At 47.5% G+C, this 17,905-nt stretch overlaps 1 long non-coding RNA gene across 2 annotated transcripts in view; it reads left to right on the top strand.

Moving 5' to 3' along the window:
- LOC146430438 (uncharacterized) overlaps positions 1–17,872 on the top strand; it is a 227,433-nt gene extending 209,561 nt beyond the window's left edge. For both annotated transcript variants that reach the window (XR_014855370.1, XR_014855371.1), the window contains exons 4-6: positions 9,476–9,606; positions 12,806–12,960; positions 13,420–17,872. This is a non-coding gene — a long non-coding RNA (uncharacterized LOC146430438). The remainder of the gene's footprint in view (positions 1–9,475; positions 9,607–12,805; positions 12,961–13,419) is intronic.
- Positions 17,873–17,905: the final 33 nt, after the last annotated feature.

The following is a 17,905-nucleotide window of genomic DNA, read 5'->3' as shown; positions in this document are numbered from 1 at the left end:
CTGTGGGATGGAATGAGCTGGGTGTTCATCTCCCAGAGCTCCAGCAGGTGAACTTCAGCTGGGCCCCCAGAGCACCTGGCAAAGCTCCTCACTTGGGAGCAGCCTCAGTCAAGGCAGAGCTGAAATTCAAATTCCTCTGACAAACAGTGTGTCTGGAGCTGAAGGTTTTGGATGGGATTTTTCCCCTCTCAGGTTGCAGGCTGCAGTCAGGACATGCTGCCATCCCTCCTCCCACAGTGTGGCTTGCTGCTCCTGGACAATCTGTTTCAATTCCCCTTCACCTCAGCATGACCAGGGTCCCCCCAGCTTACCCAGTGATTCATCTTCGTGGAATTTGGGAGTGCTGCTCTCTGCTCCTGCCCAGATTGGCAGGAGGGTTATTAAAGGATCAGAGATTAACCAGAACCTCTTTTGGTGAATATTTAGGCTAAGAGCACTTGATGCCAAACATTATTTTACATGTGCATTCTGACACCAGACTTCCCTACTGCACGTCCCATTGCTCTGTATGCAAGGGTTTGAACACCTTTTCCAACTACAATCACATTAGAGGTTCCCTGATGCTTTGGGAATGTGCACGGGGAATGACTTCAAGTGGAAGCGTGTTTGGATTGTCCTAGTTCTATTTCTGAAGCCCTCTCAAGGAAGCTCGCTCGCTCTTCTCACCCCATCGCTTCCGATGGGGCCGAGTCATTGCATTCCGTGTGCGCACAGTGACACCTCAGAGAGACTTGGACTGTTCTCTTGTCTCACTTCCACTCTCTTCCAGGCTGGATGCACACCCTGGAGGTATGTGGTTTGTCTCAAGATATAAGACTTCCCCCCTCAGAAACTACATTACTTCAACAAGCCACAAAGGGCTGGCAAGAGGGAGAAGGATGCTCGTGTTAGTGCAGCTTTCCCCTGGGATCTCTTCTGCGGACTCCATGCAGCTGGAAACAGACCCTGCCGCTCCTGAATCCCGTGTGTGCACAGGCACACGTTCCCTCATGCAGCATTTCCCTGCTCTGTGGGTACAAACACTCACAGATGCACAAATCCCTTCCCTGTGTTGTCCTCCTGCACAAACGTAGAGGCAGAAATTCTCTGGGTGCACACGATCATCGCTCCCTGAAAACTCCAACCTGCTGTGGCACATGGCTGCAGCAGTGTCCCAGGACACCTGGGCTTTCTCTGGAATGGATGGATACAGGCACATTGCCACACCCTGCCAAGGCGTTGCAGAAGTTGGTGGGAGGGATCAGTAAATGGAGCCTGAAGGTTTAGTCCAACCACTGTCCCAGGCAGGTTCAGAAAATGTTGCTCAGGTTGTCCAGTCAATGTTTAAAACCTCCCGAGTCAGAGATGGGATAGCCTGGGGTTTTTCATAATATTCAGGCAGAACCTTTACTCCTTCAATGTTTGCCCTTTCTTCTGACCTTTAATTTGTCTTTCACTCCCCTGCCACAACACCTGAGCAAAGAGCGTGGGTCTGTCTCTCTCTATCTGCCATGGTATGAAGGAGGCTGCTATAGCTGCCCCTAAAACCTGAACAGGGTGGACAAACTCCCTTCCCTCAGGTTATCTCCGTGGGTCTGTGCTCCAGGCCCCTGACCTTCCTCTTGGTAGCTCCCTGTTGGACTTGTTCAGGTTTATCAGCATTTGCCTTGTACTTGGGAGCTCACAGCTGGGTATGGACCAGCTGGGATAACTCACAGGAGGATAATTGTGTCCCTTGACCTGCTGGTACAGGTGAGTTTGCAGTGAGCTCTCCTTGCTGCCAGGTACTCTTGGCTGGAATTGGACTGATAACAAAATAGCAAATAAGAAAACTAGATGCTGAGGTTTGCTTCTTACCTGTCTGGGCTCAAATTTAATGGATCTGAGATCTCAAGCAGTTCCATGACCCTCTTCAGGAGATCACAGCAGTTGATCCAGCTTTGGGAGAACAGGATGGATCAAATGAACTACAGATTCATTTGATAATGAACACATACAATATGTGTTTTATCTTTGCTCCTTCTCTTTTGGCCTTGAAGGTACACTGAGCATTTTACTTTTCCTGTGTTTGGGGAGATTCTGTCATTTGAAATTTCCTCCTTTTCCAGTGGCCAGTGTCAACAGTAGTCACAACCATAAGTGCCTAAATCACAAGTTTAAGATCTTGCAGTACTTAATTTGGGGAAGAACTTCAGGCTCTGTAGAGACTCCTACTTACCTGTTACCTTGCAAGGCATAAACCAAAGGCAAAGGGTATATTTTTTCAGAATCATTAAATAGTTTTGGTTGGAAGGGACCTTAAGACTTATCTTGTTCCAGCCTCACAGGCAGGGATGCCTTCCACTATCTCAGGCTGCTCCAAGCCTCATCCAACCTGGCCTTGACCTCTTCCAGGGATCCAGGGGCAGCCACAGCTTCTCTGGGCACCCTGTGCCAGGGCCTGCCCACCCTCACAGGGAACAATTCCTTCCCAGTATCCCATCTCTCCCTGCCCTCTGGCAGTGGAAAGCCATTCCCTGTGTCCTGTCCCTCCATCTCTTGTCCCAAGTCCCTCTCCAGCTCTCTTGTAGACCCCCTTTTGGTACTGGAAGGGGCTCTGAGGCCTTCCCAGAGCCTTCTGTTCTCCAGGCTGAAAATACTATCCATGTTCATGTTCACAGGGCTGCAGGCTGTGTACACCTCTGTCAGGATGTGCCTCTGTCATTGTCCACTTTGTCCAAACTGTCACACGAGTGCATTTTGGAATGAGCACTGGCTAATTTGGGAAGTGACACATGCTTTACTTCCAGGGGGCAAATCCGGATTTTCCTGCTGAAGCCAAAAGTGTAAGCAACACAATTCCCACTGAGCACGCTGCCTCTGAGTGACAGTTTGAGTGCAGGGGGGTGACTGGGTTTGGCTGAGCTCTCTGTTGCTCTGAAAAGAGCAGTCGATGCCCTTGACTAGCAAGTGCCACATGAGTGATAATGGCCAGAGGCCTGGTCACTCCTCTCAGCCAGCCCCTGTGGCTTTGGGTCTGGCCAGCAGAAGCCAGACTGCTCTGGAGACAAGCTTCCTTAGGAAATCTGTGTTGCTGCTCTATAGGGACCGAAATTTTAAGGCTCTTGTCTGTCTCAGATACAGAGCCCAGAATAAACCGTGACCCCGGGGACATCTGCAGGTTCCTGGGGTGCTGTCTGTGGATCCTGGTGCAGGGTGAGGATGGCTTGTGCTGCTGTTGGCAGGAGGGATATCTGGGGGAGCTGAGGCTGCTCACACGTCTGTGTGGTGCAGCTGTTGGTGAGTGCCTTGTCCGTGTCGGAGCTGTCTGGGGCAGGAAGGTGCGTGTGGCACCGCCGAGGTGTGTGTTATTCTCACATCCCTGCTGCCTGCAAACAATGTCATGTCCCTACCTGGACTGGAATGTGACATCCACCGTAAAAACAGTATCAACAACAAGTCCAGAGCCATGGGAGAAGGCAGAGCTGCTCTTTTTGCTCATCAGTTAGTAAACCCTGCCAACCCCAGCAAAGCATGCCGGGACCCAAACCGGCTTTTGGACTGGGACTCGGAGAGTGAGAGAGAAGCAGTAATTTGTTTGCCATCGCCCTCAAGCCAGGAAATCCAAACCTCAGGCATTTCCCAGGCCACAGCACATTGGAGTGGAGAGAGAGAGTGTCAGGGAATGGCTCACACATCCCGACAGGAGCGCACGCACACGCGCGCACACGCACGGAGACAGCGCCGGCGAAGAGGGATTGTTCCAGCACCACTGCGGTTAAGATGCTGAGACAATCTTGAGTTTTCAGGCCATAGCTGTCAGGATGCTTTGGTATATTCATCACCCCCCACTCCATGGTGATAAAAATTTACACAGCCAACGAAACGAAGATTAATTTCATGTGAAAAGCTGACAGAATGGCCCATGTCATTGCTTTATTTGTGCCAGCACTCAGTAACTCGGTGCAAGTTCCATTGAGGTGGCAGACACCCCGTCCCCTTGAGCCATCTCATCTCCTCTCTAATGATGCCACCGTTTTGACAAAACCAAGCAACACAGCCGGTATGTGCGAATTTGGAATTAATTTTCTTCAGAAAGGTCAAGTATGTTAATGAGCTTTTGGCTGCCTGCGTTTTCTCTCTTGGGTTTTTCCCCCATTAATGGGGGAAGAGGGGGAAGAAAAGAAAAGGGAGAAATAATTACAGAAATAAAAATGAAGGAAGGAGGAAAAGAAAGAAGCTGTGAGGATTTGGAAGAGGATTCAGTGTAGTTTTTCATGGGTTCTCCTTTTCCAGGACTGAGGCAAACTAATTGTATCAGCTCAAGCCTCTGCAGTTTGCTTGGAGCTGTTGAGCGAGGCCAGGGATGTCATGGATCATGGAGTTGGTGTAGCCTGGCACGGAGGAGGTGGATTGCACCTCCTTTGCACTCCGGGGCTGACAACAGCCCTGTGTGTTGGCAGCTGCCTTCATTTTCCATCCCCGAATGGCTGAGCTGGGCTCAGCACGGGGCTCTGTGTGCTGGGGAGCAGAGAGCAAAGGGAGGTGAAGGAGAGAGACAGTTCCTGGGCTCCAGTCTGGTGGCTGTTAGTGAGGGGAAGCTGGAAGAGAGCTCAGCTGCTCTGGGAGAAATCCAGGGCCCACTAACTCATCCAGCTTAGAAACAGGACAAATAGGCAGTTTCTGGGGAAATTGTCTCAGTCATGCGACTGGCACAAGATACTTGAATTAAGTGGTTTTCCAACCACTTCTCATCCCTGTGTTCCCCAGATTCCTGCCTTTATTTGTGCCAGTTGGAATTTGCCACTTTCTGGCATCCTCGTGGCAGGAGTTGCTTTGATATCTCCGGGGCTTGGGTGGTGATCAGTGGGAGGGAAGGTGGTGAACATAGCAAGTGCTCTGTCAGGGCATGAGGGAGTGAAGCTGGACTGTCACATACAAGTCACACTCACCTGGATAGGACATTTAGGGTAGGATTCATCTCACCTGATTTTAGTCTTTTTAAGCAAAGTATCTAGACTAAACTAATTGTCTAGGTTTCCCTGATTGCTAACAGTAAGGAGGAGCTTGTATCTCACCTAATTTAAGATGAGAGAAATTACATTCTGGCAAGGACTTTCTTTCTCATTGAATATGTGAACTTAAATAATTAGCTTGGACTGAATCCCTCCTTTTAGGAGGCTTAAAATTATGGGGAGTGATTTCCTCCTCATTCTCTTCTCCTTGCTCCCATTCTGGCTCTTATTTCCCTATACAACCCAATCCAGAAGGCAGAGGAAGTTCAATGGGCCTCACAGTGCCTGTACTGGCAGGGTTGGATCAATGCTTTCCCTCCAGCCTGGCTCCAAGCTTATCCACTCCTGTGGCTATCCAACCTCTGGCTGTGATGTGCTCCTGCCTGCCTTGCCTTGCTGGAGTCAGCCCAGCACAGATTCTGGGCATTGTCCAAACAGCCTGTGCTGACTTTGGAGGGTCCTATTTTGCCATCCTGGCTACGGTGCGAGGAGAAATGATGTGGGATGTAGCAGTGCCAGTGCCATGCGTGACATATGTCAGGGTGTCCTTAAGGAGGAATTTTCCTTCATTTCACGCCTCACCCAGCTGTGTTGTGTGGGTCCCTGTGCATGTTGGATCCTTGTGTGTTCCCCACATGAGTCACTCCTGGCCGGGGCATGGATTTCAAAAGCACACAAGTGACCAAACTTAATGATTTTCAGCTGACTCCTTGCATTGTCCTAAACATGGAATTCCTACCCATAAAGCTCTGCCCACACTCTCCCCTCATTCCCAGGCTCTGGAGGCACGTCCTGCTCTGCTCACCCTGCTGCAAGGTGGAGGGATACTGGGGGCAGTGAGAGGAGTTTGTGGACTGTTGTTCTCATTTGCTTGTACAAATGGTCTCAGAACATTCATGGGCATCACCAGCACCTAGATGTTTTCTCTGCAGAAGTTGTTGTGTTGCTAAGTGGTTACTTTATTCCTTCTTAAAAGAAGTTTCTGTGATGGAAGGAAATTATTTGCTAAGCTCTGCTAACGTCTTTGTATAAATTTAAGAATAAGTATTAATCTGTGCACAGGACAAAGCAGGGACAAGAGATACTTAAAATATTTAAGTGACAAGTCATATTTTGAGTTTTCAGTTCTAGCAACAGAACATATAAAGTGTTTGCACAGAGACTGCTTTGTTCATGGCCAAGGTGAAGTGGAGAATCCTTGTCCTGTAGTTGCCTGGGATGTCAGAAGAGGATAAAATCTATAAGTTGAATTCTTTAGGAAATTCTCACCCAACAGCTCCCTGGGGCTTTAGCTGAACTGTGGGATATTCATTATTTCCCAACTCTCGTGTCAAGGACTGTCTGCTCTCTTCCCAGCTGTGAGATGTGGCTGTGCACCACTTCTGTGTCCTCCCCTCCCACGCTCTGCTTTCCACAGGAAGGAATGCTGGGCATGTGAGTCAGGGAGCTGCAGCACTCCCTGCTCGTGTCACCAGTGGGATGATTCAGGACTGAGACAGCACAGCACACCTACCCCGTGATCTGCATAGAGCCCTCGGGACACTCAAAGCCACATTTTCTCAGTCTGCCAAGCTCTTGAGAAAACCCAACCACTGGTTTTGGTGTATAAATAGAAACACAACCCCAAAGAGCAGAAATGGGACCTAGGAGATGATCAGGGCAGTGATTCTGCTGTCCCCTCCTAGGATGGTGTCCCTTCATCCCTGCATTGCAGGGGTTGTTTGTGCCAACTTCTCTCAGCTTCTGTTTCTTCCTCTCCTGCTGTTTCTCCCCCATGTGAGAGCACTGGCGCCCACCATGGAAGGTCACCACCGAGGTTACTCAGCTGCCTCCAAGGATTAAGACTTCCTGCTCTGCTCTGCTCTGCTCTGAGAAGCTGCCAAGCTCCCCCTCCCCACTGCTCACCACAAACCCAGTGCCTGTTTGTCTCCCTCTTTCCCCTTCCCAAGAAACAGATCTCTCTGCAGCAGAGTGGGAGGATGAGGCACCCCAGCAACCTCCAGATGCATTTGCTGCAGCACCAAAAGCAGTGTGGCCACAGGGTGACGTTGCTGGTGCCACTTATCAGTGTTGCCAGAAGGTGAAGTGTCCCCCTCTGTCCCTCCAGAGTCTGGGCTAGGTTCCCATCAGGGTCTGACCCAATAGCTGGGCTCACAAAAGGCTTTTATTTCCACTGGAAAATGTCATCAAGTTTTTTTACCAGCAGGCTGAGGGGATCCATGGATAACGTGGAAGGGCTTATTGAAAAGTAACAAAGGAAAATGTGTTTTTTGTCATTAGGTGGGAATTGGCAAAGGACCTGCAGCTTCCTCACAAAAATGGTGGAGGAGTACAGCTGGATAAGAGTTAAAAATCTCTGCCTTGGGCATACCCTGTCCCAAAGGAAGCTACCATTGTCCCAAGGACAGTGTGCTGATGGGGGAGCAGCCCAAGAGGACACCTGAGTGTGTGGCAGCAGAGCACAAGGAGAGCTTCATTTCCAGGAGCAGAGCATGAACCAGAAGAGAGAAACAAACAGAACAGGATCCTGTGAGAGGGAGAGGAGATAAATACAGTGGGAATGGGGGGAGGTGGGATGGCTGCTCTCTGTTTTTGTAAAGGGGGGGATGCTGATCCAAAAAGCACCGCAGAGATCAACCACATTCAAGCAAAAACATAATTTTCTTGAAAAACAGTCTAGAAGCCCTACATAGTAATGGTTCAACAGGATGAGGAAAAGCTGCCTGCTCCACCATAGTATGTGCTGAGGTCAGGTAAAACCACCAGCACCCTCAGGCAGGCTTTGGACACCCTGAGGGGGTGCTTGAGTTGGCGAGGATCCTGCTCTCAAACTAGAAGAGAAACAGCTGCTTTTTAGGATTTTGCCTCTCCAGCCATTGCTGAATCCCTTTAGCTCCTTCTCTTTGCTCCTAACCCCCTTTCTTAAAGATCCCACAGGAGATTTGCCACTGTTGTTCAGGCTGCTGGGGTCCCCAGCCAGGAGCTTCTGTCTTTTTCCCAGGAACTGTGAGGCTGCAGTAAACATACCTCGAGGAGTTCTTTGTGAGCATCACACCTGAATTTGGCCCACTCTCTGCAGTTTATGCTAAACGGAGACCACAGAGACCTCATTTAATGACTGGGTTTGTGTAGGTGTAAAGCTCTTTGAGGTCTCCATAAACATGGGTGTTTATTCATTTAGATTTCATTTTGATTTTCATTTCAGCTGAATTCATTAGCAGGGAGAAAGCCAAAGCCTCGCTGTTAAAAATCCGAGTCTAGTTTTTGTTTTGTTTCATTTCAAGAAATGAAACAAGTATAAATTAACTGATTTCTAGTTATGGTCTCAGTGCTGGTCCATCAGGGTGCCTCCATGTGTGTCCTGGAGTCTCACAGGTAAGGAAAAGCTGAGAAAAACATTGAAAGAGGAGGACTGGGGGCAACTCCTGCCTTGTTTGATGGCACCCTGTGTTGGCTGCTCCTTCAGTTGTTAGGGATATCACATTCCAGGGAGGCATTGCTGTGGTTAAGGGTGAAGTGAGACAAATGAGAGGACAGAGGTTACACACATGAGCTGCAAGGATGTCCCCATTTTGGTGCTGGGTGGAGAATCAGATTGAGTGTATTTGCTCCTGCCCTGGGGCTAAGAGCAACAAAGGGAAAGAGCAGGGGATTTATCTAGCTGGAGTCTAATATTCCTTTGGCTGCAGCAAAGGCTGCAGCACTTCCCGACTATCGGCTGGCGCTTTCACTCACACACATCTGTGATTGATGGGCAGAGAGTATAAACACCTCATTAGTGCCATAATTCACTGGTTAGGACTCAGGCTGGGCTGTGGGAGGGAGGGGGGAAAGAAGAGTTGAGAAAGTTTAATAAAGAAAAAAAAAATGGAAGAAGGAGAAGAACGGATGTAAAGGCCACACAAATCATTCCAGGGAGTTATCTGACCTGCTTTGAAAACTTTAATTGCTGATAATGGACAACCTGTTGGGTGGTATTTTATTAACACTAATAGATTTTTACGGGATATTTCTCACATTGCTCTCCCAGAGCCTGAAGAATACATTAAATATTAAAAGTTAATGCTCTTGGTTGCTGTTTCAAGGATGCCCCACCGATAACGAGCTTTCCCGCAAGTTCGAAACAGGGAGCAAACATGAACTGCCTCTGCCACTTATGGCCTCTGCAATAATAATGAGGAAAATACTTGCAGCACCTTGCAGCTGAGGTTCTCAAGCCTGGCCTAAATGCCCTGCAAAGGTAGTGCCCAGCCCAGAGCTGGTGGTAGCAGTATCTAATCTCCAATCCTGGGTTTACAAGACTTGGATTCCAGAGTCCCACGCTGAAAGCAAATGCTCATAAACCCCCATGTGCTACTTTACATTTCAGTTATTCAAAGCAGAGGCTGAACCAACAACCCATTCCTGTTTCTCAGGAGAACTCAGGTCTGAAATGGATGATATTTTCCTTTAATATGCCAAATGGTTTATAAAAGTGCTGCTTCCACACTAATCTGTTGCAGAAATGACCCAGCGACCTGGAATGGAAATGGAAGAGTCTGAGACTATGGGCAGCAAGAGAGGTTCTGGAGGATGCTCTTGACACCCCAAAGTCCTGCACACAGCAGTGAGCCCTCAAAGTATGGAATAAAAGGTCAGTTCTGTACTGGAAAAAGATGGATTCAATCACCCAGTGCAGGGAGGTTTGCTGAAGGGAAAGTGAATTTGAAACAGGAGAAGCAGTAGCCAGCTTGTGGTGAGTCAGAGGCCTTGGGTTAGAACTGAAAAGTCATAATGCACTTTTGTGCTCACGGGGGAACCTGGACCTTAGTGCCTTCTTCAGGCACACCAGCACCCTCAGCAGCCATGGCCTGGACCTAGAAAGGCAAGCTAAGTGTGTTTGCCCTGCTTGTGGTGTCTCTTTTGGGTTGTCCTCTTCCCTTGCAGCAGCAACGGCCTTGGGTTTGGATCTCGCTCTGCCCATGGTTTGTGCAGCCACCTTGTGCCAAACCAAGCTGGACTGGAAGGCTCCATCCCTGTTCCCTGGGACAGCCCTGGTGCAATCTCAGTGAGCAATGCAGCTTTCCAGGCCTGCTTGGCTGAGAGGAGCTTCCCAAGTCTTCTTGTGCAGACAGCCAGCTGGACCTCTCTGAGAGCCTGTGTTCCAGCTGCTAGGCCCTGCTGGAGGCAGCCTACATGCAGATGGGAGATTGGGAAGGAATTGTTCCCTGGGAGGGTGGGGAGGCCCTGGCACAGGGTGCCCAGAGAAGCTGTGGCTGCCCCTGGATCCCTGGAAGTGTCCAAGGCCGGGCTGGACATTGGGACTTGGAGCAAGCTGGGACAGTGGAAGATGTCCCTGCTCATGGAAGGGGATGAGGTCACTTCATTCCTTGTCCCCAATCCCTCTGCAGCTCTCCTGGAGCCCCTTTAGCCCCTGGAAGGAGCTCTGAGGTCTCTCTGGAGCCTTCTCTTCTCCAGGCTGAACAATCCCAATTCTCTGTGAATCTGGGTCCTGGCTGAATTTGGGAGGAAGTTGCTTAGAGGGTAATGGGGAGGAAGGACCTGGGGTTTTGGTGCAGTATTTTTTTCCAAAGGGGTAAATCCTTTGGCTCCCATACTCCAGGAGGTGCTTTGTTGCTGGACTGCTGTTCAGCAATCAAATGCTCTCAGTTACTTAACGGGAATTGAGTCCCTGGTCCCTTCTGCCCCTGCCAGCCCATCCGTTCTCCCTTCTCCCCTCCAACAACGACAGCTTTTCCCGATTGACCCCACAGGCTTACGAAAAACCTTTTTACTTAAACGTGTATTGACCTCAGTCTTGCTGCCCAGTGAATTATGTCCCAGCTGGCAATCTGAAAGTCATCAATCAGGGCTCAGACCCCGGGAGCTGTCTCCTGGTGACACAGATCTGAGCCTTCATCGATGAAGGTTGTACCTGGTGCCTTCGTGTCTCTGGCAACTGGGAGGGGAACACCCTTTGTATGGTTTTTTTCTGTCATCATCCCGTAGGCCCTGCAATTTTTTCCTTCCCTTTGATTTGTTTTTTATTTCCTTTCCCCATCTGTCTTTGCACAGTGTATAAAATTTCCTTCCTTGCCTCAACCTCCCCTTCAAAGGGAAAGAAAAGGAAACTGTCAAACTTGGCATTTTGGAAAATCTTAATTCTTAGGTAGTATTAATTTTGCCATTCTTTCCTTTCCCCTTTCCCATCTGATTTTTGTGTTGAGTTGTTGTTCTTGTTGTTGTTCTTATTATTGTTGTTTTCCTTGATGTGATTTTATGATCTGGACAAATGCACTGGACAAATGAGAAATTTAATGGTACTGGAAATATTTCTCCCATATTTTGTAATGCAAAGTAATTCCAATAGATCTTTTGCCCCATGACTTGGGATGTGCTGCCTTGTTGTCACTTTGTGGATGAGGGATGGGGAATACTCCATGAAATGTGAAGTATCACCACAAATTCAATCAACCCTTCTGTCTCTGTACAAGGATTGATTGAGCAGGAAGGAGGGAACTCAGTCCATGACAGAGTTTGTAAAAGGAAGATCTGTGTTGTACTTGACTGAAATGATAAAAATGCCATGAGTTTTCAGGATTCCTTGTTCTTTTGGGGGAGAAGCGAGGCATAGCTCCTTTTTCACTTGTAACAAACAAGAGCAAGGCTTGAGTATCTCACACCTTGCATGGGTGGCAGGGCCAGAAAAGGAGGGATATTTGCTTGCTTTCCCACATCTCAAAATAGGACTACATAAACAATTTTTAACTTTATTCTCTCTATGCCAGAATATGTTGCTAACAAAGCCAGGAAAGTAAAAGAGCATATTTCTTAGTTCTTCTAGAATGAACAGAATTACCATCCTGGTGACAGACCCATTTCTTGTTGGAGATCTTGTAAGCCTGATTTGATATCTGTGGCACATTCCTTCCATGCACCACGTGAATTCTTCAGCCCAGGAATGTCTTGAGCTGGGGCTGTGTTACCTTTTTGCTCAGTCTCTTGACTTTAGGAAAGGCAGGCAGAGGAGGCTGGTGGGAGCTCTGACAATGTGTCTGGTGCTGTGGGCAGAGCTGGCAAGGCTGAGGTGAGGCCAGGGCTGCTGTTGGCTCCCAGTGTCCCCAGGGAGGCTGTGAGAGGCACCTTCAGTGCTCTGGATGCAGATCAGACCCCGAGATAACAAGGTGCTGACAAGCACTTTCAGAAATCCTGACAGACAGACAGATAAAAGAAGATGCAGTAATAGCATATAGAAATAAATCCTTCTTGTTCTGCTTTTGATCTTCTGGGTTTGTTAAATATAAGAATTTTCTCATATAAGTTTCTTACATCATCCATAAGCTTATGGCCTGCATTTTAACAACCTTACAAAATATTACTGAAAGAAATGGGTTTAGGCATTTGTTTTAAAGACACTGGATTAGGCACTATCTGTATTTAGATTCAAATCCTCCCCCACAATGTTTGCAGTATAATATTTGTGGTACTGACATGTGCAGCACTGCCCAAAGAATGGAACTGGCTGGAAATCCCCTCATCTGCATAAATGCAAATGACTAAAAAGTTGGACTGGTGGGAGAAAAATGAGCAGATTGTGGATTTTATTCCTCCTTTATTGATGTAAATTGCAGGCATGTGTAATGATATTTGTGATTTTAAAGTAGGCTGTGTCCCTTCAAAGAAAATGTGAGCTCATAAATCCTGGGAGATTAGAGATCCTGAGGCCCGATGTGGCAACGGCTCCAGGTTTATGGCATTCCTCAAGACAGCCAGGATAGGATGTTCTGTGACCTGGCTTTTATGAAGATCAAAAGGCTTGAAACTGTTGAGAATAAGATTTTCACATCATGCAGGGGGAGACACCAAGCTGTCAGATGGGAGGAGGCTCTTTGAAGTGTGGAGATAAGGACCCTTCTAACCTTCAGTCAGGTATGAAAGCCATTTCCAGTGGCACAGGAGTGTGTCCTTCCATTGGACTTCGTGGAAAAGCCCAGCTGAGTTCATTCAGGTAAATACCTGGCAGTGCCTCAGCCAAAGGGAATGTTTGAAGAGGACTGGGAAAATGTAAAAATTAATGTACTGGGGAGGTGGGAGTTACATGTTAATATCTCTGAGACCAATGAGCCCAAGTTCAGCAAAGCTCCCGCTCTGGGAGTTGGAATAACAAGTGTGCTCCACATGGATTGTCTGTGTCTGAGCATGGAGGAGCAGGTGGGAATGCTCACAGAGAGCTTCTGGCTTGGAGAAGGCTGGAGAGAGACAGAAAGTAGCTTCACACCTCTGTGTTCTGTCCAGGAAGCTGAGCCGGTGCAGGGACAGCAATTCCCTGCTGCTGTAGGGAGAGCTTGTCACTGGCAGGGAAGAGCTGTGGGAGAAGCATTTTGTGGAGCCCAGCACCACTTTCCCAACTGTCCCAGAGCTCCCCATGCAGCACAAACACTGACATGTTTGTCCATTCCCTCCTCAGATTCCTCAGAGGGGTTGGCATTGGCAGCTGCATCATCCTGGTGCCTTGAGAAAGTACTTGTGCACAGTATTTCTCATGTAAGCAAAAGCTCTTAGCACTGCAGATCTTCCCAAAAAAGGATTCCCCTGAGCTGGTAAGAATAATTTCTGGTCACATTTATAGAAGTTTAAATGGCATCTAGACAAGATAAATATCCTTAATGTTTTGTCATCTTTGTGCTGATGAACTAAGGATATATTTACTTTGGTATAATGACTTTCTAAGAGAAAACAGCTAAACAAGGCAGAATAAAAATAAAATTTCATGACAGATGCTGTTGATACATGTGTTTCTTCTGTAATAAGCTCAGTCCTTGGCTGACAATAAAATAGTAATTGTCCTTAGCCAACCTCTTGAAAGCTGAAGGTGAAAATGGAGTGGCGGGAATCACATGGCTTTACAATTCGTGTCCAAGCATTGAATTCCCTCACAACAACAGAATTTCTGTTTAAATCTTGTCCTAATTACCACAGCTCACATTGATACTCTCTAGGAACTGTTGTACGTAGAATTGGTCATAAATACTTTGATATTCTGGTTCTCATTGGAAAATGCCATTTCCTGTTGGAAAAGGTCGAGGAAATCCCAATGATTTGGTTCTTTTAGGTCTTCTTCAGAGAACAAGAGCCTGACTCAGTTGTAGCCATAGGGTTTATTGGGGTGCTCCTTTTCTTTTCCAATGATTTTTTGCTTCTTTTGCTAGTAGTATTTAGTTGTGTATTAGACATTCCTACTGTATTTCAGTGAGTCCAGAATGAAATTGTGGAAGGAATATGGAGATTTTGAGGATTCTCTTCCAAAGCAAAACATAATTATGAACATAATTATGAAAGTATGAAATTGCACCAAATGGAGCTCCATTCTTTCCCTGATCCCAACAGTGCAGTTGCACTCAGAGGCTCACGTGGGTTACAAATATTCCAGCAGTGGGATTGCAGAGGGAGCTCCTCATTTCTCTGAGCAGTGTGCTTCTTCTTTACTCCTGACTGTCCAGGTTTTCCTTGTCATCCTTCTTAAAGCAGCAATTTCCCCAATACCAGAGCAGAGTATGTTGTCACCCTTCCACTCAGCAGTGTAATGAATAGGATTGTGCTCTAACGGGCCCACAGGTCTAATTCACAAGGACACTGCTGTCCCTGTATCCTTTTAATTGTAGGCTTTCAAACCAAAGCATGGAGACATCAATTATTACACTGTCATTTAACCTGGAGTCAGTCCAGTGTGAACCCTGAGCGCCTGGAGCTGCTCCAGCCGAGTGACAGGAACAGGGCTGAGAGTCCTGGTAAACACCACAGGATTCCTGGGATTTGCAGGGCATCTGTTCTGCTGCCCTTGCAGTCCCTTGGGCTGCTCTGGAGGAGCTCCTGGGTGACTGGGGGTTTTATTAGAGCCTGGCACAAGGAGGTAGGAGCTTCTCAGTGTGCTCCCTGCAGAAAAGCTGCTGTGAAAAAACCTTGCTGTGGGTTTGGAAATCTGAACAGCAGCCAATTCCAGCTGAGGGACGTGGCCATCACCTTTTGCTGGGGGGTTGCCATCTGAACAATGACACTGTTGTGTGGTTTGAAGAGACAGGGAGCAGTGGGAAGGAGAAGTGTCTGTCATGGCTGGGATTGGCTCTGTGAGGAGCAGCCCAGGCCCTCGGCCTTCCCTAAGCCTTCACCTCAATCCCCACAGTTAGCCTTGTTTTGAGGGGCCACATGTGTGTCCCAAATTTTCTACTCTTGCAAGCTCAGATTGGCTGGGCCATCTGGCCATGCTGCTGCTCCCTTGAAAGCTTTGCCTGATTAAACAGTCCTGGGAGCTCAAGAAGGAAAGTCACAGGAGGGGAACAGGAAGGGGGCTTGCTGGGAGATGTGCTATTCCCTAATTAAATAATAGTCCAAGAGGAGCTCACAGCTTGTAACAACCAGGGAGATTCTGCTGCTAATATTCACTGCAAAGCTGCTCTTCCCAGGGCCATGCTTCCCATCCCCAAATCCAGCTGTGCTGTGCATGTGCTGCACAGCTCTCCCAAAGTCCTGTCACGGAGGCTGAGAGTTGGAATATATTTATCCAAATTACAACATCTCATCCTTTGGTTTCAATTTGTTGGGACAAACAGCTCCTCTGTTATTATTTATGATTTGCCTTTCTTGTAGGAGCTCAGCTGAAGGCATTGCACTGAGTGTGAGCTGGTTTGCTCTGAGAAATGCTTGGATGAACAGCACAGGGAAGTTGGAGAGGAGCAGAGGAGGAGGGAGAGGCTGATACCTGTTGTGTCCCTATTACAGCTGAGGCCTGGGAATGGAGCAGTTTGCTGTGAGTCTAAAAAAGAGCTGGTGGCAGCATCAAGACAGCAACTCAGCTCTTCTCCAAGACAGAAACACCTTTTTTTGTGAGGGTTTTGCTTGGACTCTTCATGCAGGTCCAACCACAGACACTGCTCCAATGAGGTGAAATCCCAATAGAGTGTCTGAAGCACTGCAATCCCATGAAGACAAAATCATGGACAAAAGGGCATATCCAGGGATGCCAAACACAGATGAAGCTCCAAAATAATTAGACAATTCTTCAAACTCCTCAGTTGCAGGTTTAGAGTAACCCTGACTTTTGGGCACCCCACCTGAGAGGCATTGGGGCTGATATTTAGGATTCCCATGGGCACTGAGGTCTGTCGGGTTTTTCGGGTCTGGTTTTTGCAAAACTTGTGGCCTTATCATGGATCTTGTATTATTATCTTATCCTGTGACAAGCAAGCTGACTAACAGACTGCAGGAGTTTACCATGTGCTTTGTCCTGGCCTCAAGTATGATCTGCCCAAGCTGTGGATACAAGGCTCAACCATCCTTTGGCTTTATCTAAGTAATGGGCCTTACATGGAGAGTGAGAAAACTAACAGGTTGTAAGTAACAGGTTTGTGTTCTCCTAAGGAATAGAAATCATTAAAATCTGGGGACAGGGAAGTATAATTAGTGAAAAGGGCTGGGTTACTTCACAACCAGATTAAACCAAAGCTGGCAACAAGGCATTGCTTGCCTTGGACAACAGATTGTCCAAGACACAGATTTGGGGTGAAGTGAACCAACACCCTGCTTGGGGTGACAGCTTGGTGTGACACATTGGTGGCCAGGAGGTAGAAACAAAGCAAAGGTAGTAGCTGACTTTTTCCCAAAAGAGTAAGAAAATACTCAGACAAACAAATGTGTAACCCCAAACACCAAGATATCAAGTTCTCTTCTTCCCTCTGCTCTCAGTTTATTGTATGGATGTGGCACAAGGGTCTTTACAAATCTGTTACAAGCCACAGATATTTTCATCTGTCCAGCACTGCTGTGTAGTAAGAAGCAATACAAATACTATTTGCTAAAGTAAAGACTGAGATGAAAAAGCTCAATTGCAAGATGAAGCATCCCTGTAGAGGCTACAGCACATTCCAAGAGGCTGTCCATACCCACCTCCCAAGGTTTAGGACTCTGCTATTGCAATTCTTCATGGGATCTTTCTTACACAAGCTACAAACCTTGTTGCTTCTCTCATTGTGTTGGTCCAGACTAGGAGCAGATGTTGGGAGAGGATCCAGGCCTGTGTATCACACTGAGAAGAGGCCACATGTATAAATCCCTCTACTTTCTGCAGCTCTAATATGCAATGTATACACCTTATTATCAGAGAGAGATCCAGAGCACAGGATAAAGTATGATCAGGATAAAGCAGTCTTGGGAGATTTCTCCCCGTTCACAAAAACTGAAAGAATTTTATTTGGAAAGCCAGACTTGGGAGGAAAAGGACAGGGGTGAGGAAGGAGGAACCACTTTAAGTGTAGAAATGTCTGAAGGGAGTAGGGAAGTGCAAGGTTTCAAGGCTACACGAGCAAGTGTCATGTGCAAGGATAAGAGAGCCTGGATTTAGGCTAGAGATGAGCCAGCAGGCAAGGAATTTGCTCCAGACAGTCCTTCCTAGATCCTCCATGCTACTACAGCTAACAGTCATGTCAATAGGGTTTAAAAGGTGCTTCAGAGGAATTGGGAAGCTAAGACAAATAAGGTGGGTGGCTGAGGGAGGAATGGAAAGTCCAGTGGTTACTGAGTGAGGCTTGAGTGTGATGAGAATGCTGGCTGTGCTCCAGGACAAGATTTCCTATCACATTAATTATATTGCAGCAGGCTCCAGGGCTTTGTGTGATACAGATTTGGTGTATCAAAAATGTTACACAGACATCAGTGGTGGGGTAAGAGACTAACTTGCTGTGTTGTCTCCCAGCTTTTCACAGAGATGCCCTCGGAGATGAAGCCTGAGATGAAGCCTGAGATTCCTTGGTGCTTTTTCCTCCATGCATGTGGGCAGGAAGTGAATGATGTATAGGGAACAAGGAATAATCAGGTCTTGGAAATGTCATGTGCCTCTTAAAAATTAGCTCCATCCCCTTCCCTTCCCTTCCCTTCCCTTCCCTTTCATTAAAGTACATACA

Source organism: Lichenostomus cassidix, chromosome 15 (genome assembly GCF_008360975.1).
Source record: "Lichenostomus cassidix isolate B80296 chromosome 15, HeHo_3.0, whole genome shotgun sequence".
In the NCBI taxonomy this organism is placed as follows: Eukaryota; Metazoa; Chordata; class Aves; order Passeriformes; family Meliphagidae; genus Lichenostomus; species Lichenostomus cassidix.
The sequence above is the reverse complement of the archived record's forward strand: the minus strand, read 5'-3'. Positions and strand labels throughout refer to the sequence as shown.